The 4,028-nt window shown below is 40.6% G+C and overlaps 1 protein-coding gene across 1 annotated transcript in view; it reads left to right on the forward strand.

Moving 5' to 3' along the window:
- The window catches only part of DDX10 (DEAD-box helicase 10), a 504,153-nt gene that overhangs the window by 489,905 nt on the left and 10,220 nt on the right, over positions 1 to 4,028 (forward strand). The gene's annotated exons all lie outside the window — the stretch shown is intronic.

Here is a 4,028-nt window from a genome sequence, read left to right on the forward strand (position 1 = left end):
TCGCACTATGAGCACTTCTGCTGTGGCCTTAAATTTTTGACCTCTGGGCTGTCAACCATGTGCCTTAGCCCCACACCACCCCAAGACCCCTCGCTATGTTGTTCCAATGTTTTATGACTTTCACTTTTTTATGACCTTCACTTAAAAAAAAAAAAAAAAAAAATTGGAACAACATAGCTAGCTGTAAGGTGGATTCTCCATCACCTAAAATATTTAGGCCAAGACTGATGTGTTTCTAAGAAAGTGACACCCTGCTCATCTGAAAGTACCAGATGTGGGACTGTCTTGGTGAAATGCTGGGGCTGGCTCTGTGCAGGAGGTCAGGCTGACATTCTCTCAGGCCTTAATTTTGTGAAACTAGCAAGATGGCCCCTCTACAAAGGAGTCCCATAATACTTGAATCAGCCAGAAAAATAGGGTTTTATAGTAAGTGTACAAGATGAAGTAACTGAGCAGCTCAAAGTGAGAGAGGAGTATTTTGGACAGATGATGCATTAGGGGTTAGAAAACAATCCCAAATGACACAGCGTCACATGGAGAAAAGGGAGGGGAGATTTGAAGAATGATGTCAGGGTGATCTGGTAAGTTGTAGATGATTATGAATGACAGAGATAGGGGTTATGAATTAATCAAACCTACTGAATTGGATGGAAGTGTATGTATATGGATAGGCAAGAGCCTAGAACCCGAAGAAAAAGGTAAATATAATGAATAGTGATAGGAATAGACTAGAAGCATAAACAGTGGGCATGTCTACATGAAATGCTATGTTGCTGTTGCACAAACTGACGCTGATGCTACATCACTGCAACAAGCTACATCGCTGTAGCTCATCATTATGGCAACATAGCATCTAAAAATAATTGTGCACCACTGAGACTGTGCAGTGATGGCAGGTACTGCGCAGTCAGTACCAAATGCAGTTGGGGACATGTGTAGATGCGCCCAGTATGTACATTCTTATCAACTTTATTTCAAAATATGTGTTTATTACTGTTTAATATACATAAACCTGAGGATGTGATTAATATAATGCTGTAAGTCTTACAATTCATAACTAGGGCCTGTGGGTATTCAGTGTCCACACCATCTGACTCCAAAATCTCAACTTGTTTCCAAAGTGGGAGGTGGGGAGCTCCACCCCTACCTTGATGTACCAGGTCCCCAAATTTCTTTCTTGGGCCCTGTTCATAACCTTCTACAAAAACAAATGAATTAATAATTGCAGCCATCACATACAGTCCCATAGATAGTCTCCCTATTTTTTTAAAAGCAAAGAGACTGACTTAGCTAAGTTGATTCAGCAAGTCGAGCAAGGATTTGGGAATACAATCCAGGTCTCCCAGTTCCAGATTCCATACTCTTAATCACTAAAAGCTGCCTCCACAAAAAGATAAGTGAGGACAGAGGCATTTCCTGGAAAAGATGCCAAGTACAAATCTGTAGAAGGTGTTCAAGAAAAGTGTTGACATCTCTGGAGATTTAAGGAATTATTTATTTATGCATCTTTTATATGTTTTATTTGGAAAAATGAGTATGGGTATAAACACATTCTACCAGGCAATGTAGATCAAGTAGATCTACCAAGCTATGAATGGAAAGCTGAGATGGTAGGATCCCAAAGAAACTTTAGAGAATTTATTTTGTCTGCTGGATATGCTCTTATCAGAATGAAGAGCCAGTACCAGGGCAGCAGGATGCAGTTGACTTGGATGTTAAGAGGGAAAGGATAGCAGGGCAGGTGTACTAACTTGGATGCCCAGTGGAGCATCTTGGATTCTTTCTACAATCATCTGTGCTTCCTGTAGAAAGAAGAGAAATTTTTCATGTCTTCTTTTGCTGTTTGGTGTACTTCATTTTATTTTTTTTTGTGTATGTTCTAGACTCTGGCAATTCTGATCCAACACAGGCTCATCCTGTCTTTTGCTTTGAGTGCAGTTACACTTGAATTTCGTTATAAGTAGATAAGTCTCTTCTCTTGCCCCAGTTGTTCTATATACCTCTTGTTTTAGAGCAATTTTGATTTACATCAGGGGGATGGCCAGCAAAGAGAATAACACAATGCAATATGTTTTCAGTACCTTTACTGTGTGCTGTAGCATGCTGACAGTAAGTTAGAAAGAAGCTGCACTGGGCCTTGTGGAAGGGACTGCAGTAATTAATCTTCATTAGGACTGTTGCCATGGCCTTGTAAATTAAAATTTATTACATAGAAGAAAGTTGTGGCACAACATGTTTGATTAGCAAAATGCCAATACTTAAGGGATAAATTATTCCTAACTTTTCTGAACTATATTGTATTAGCAGATTGATTCATTATTAGCCTGAGTTTCTTTGTGAAAGTGTTTATTTGCATTTCCAAGCATGCTGGAAGTCACAGCAGGCTATTATAGTTCAGAAGCTCATGGCCTATATTATAGTAACATGGGTAGTTTTTCAGTGCAATGGTAATAAATCTAGGCGCTATCATACTACATCATATTATAACAGTCTTTTAGCTGAAGATGTATAAGTACCTTGTTGCTTAAATAATGCAACACATTTGAAGCTATCCATATCCCTTTGACTAGTACCTGCCCCAAACTACTTAAAATCTAATACTTCCAACTTGGAACCCAAACTAAATTAATGAATAGCAATTTTTGAGAATAATTATTATTGACACAGGTATTGTTGGCATTGCTTCAAAACACCCTGTGTGGATTTCAGTACCATCCATAGTAGGTAAATAGTTTAAATGAGATGTGGAAAAACTGCTTGTTTCACAGTAAATTGCTGGTTTCCTAGATGCCAATCTCATGTTTTAACGTTCATTTAAAAGATGGATTCACAAGCTGTGCAGTAAAAGCTATATATAAAATGAAGGCACCTTTTCCTGTTGTGCTTGGTTTCACCTAGGTATATGGTAGTTTATTGTGCATATTCCTGGAATCTGCTCTTAGTGCCTTACTGCCTATGCAAACAGCCAGTCACAATAAATCCATGCATCAGGCTGCTTAAAAGCTCTGGGTAATTCAGCCTCCTGCAGCAGTGAAGGACTAAATTGCACCAGATGGCCCAGGGAAGGACTTACAATCCAGCTGCACCTGTTGATTTCCAAATGTTATAGAAGGAGGAGGATCCTGGCCCTGATGACTTCTGGTAAATCATGATTCCACTTTCTAACACTGCTTCTAACCTCAGCTTCTTTCAGAATTTCCAGTATTCCAAAAGACTTCAATTTTGATAAAATATGGGAGATGGGTCAGAGGAGGAGGACAGGAGTTGACTTGGATTAAGATGACAGTGAGTTTTATGTGGCCTTTTATAATAAGTGGAGATTTGGGTTGGGTTTTACTTTACCTTACTCAGGGGTTGTCCTTCCCTGGCCCTGCACCTACTGCTGAATTTTAAGGGCTTTGAATCCTCACACACCGTATAAGACTGCGACAGTTAGGAGGTCTAGGAAAGGTTAACCTGGCTCTCTGCAGTGATGTCTCTTGCAGCAGTGTCCTGTCCTGCCCTGCCTCTGCTCCACATGACCAGAGGCACAAGTCCCCTGTCTCAATTCCAGTTCCTGAGTGGGTAAACTCTATCAGGTTTGACCCTGGGGAATGGCCTTTGATGGTTGGGGATTAAGTTGTGGCATGCCAGCTGAAATGGTTAACCACCACTGACCTAAGCCATCTAGCTCTCTGACCTTTCCTCTCCCCCTTCTCTGAGAGTTGCTTCATCCCTCTTCCAGCCATACAACATGCCACTGTTAAAATCACCCCTCCCAGCCTGCCAACCCATCTGCATCCTTCCCCATCCATTACATCTGTTCACCAAAATGCATTTAAATGTCTTGTCCTCACATTCCAAGCCCCACGTGACTGCCTGTCTCTGCTTAACTTCCATTGTCTAAATTTGCGTTGGTTTTGCTTTGTGTGCTACTAAAATACCAATCACTTTTTTTCTCTTTCACTTTTCTTCAAAGCTTCTTCATCCTGCTGCTCTCCCCTGTGGCTCCCCCTCTTTACAGGTCCTATAGATTTCCTCCTTATGTT

The sequence above is a fragment of the Gavialis gangeticus genome, unplaced genomic scaffold (assembly GCF_001723915.1).
Source record: "Gavialis gangeticus isolate Ggan-Ray unplaced genomic scaffold, GavGan_comp1, whole genome shotgun sequence".
In the NCBI taxonomy this organism is placed as follows: Eukaryota; Metazoa; Chordata; order Crocodylia; family Gavialidae; genus Gavialis; species Gavialis gangeticus.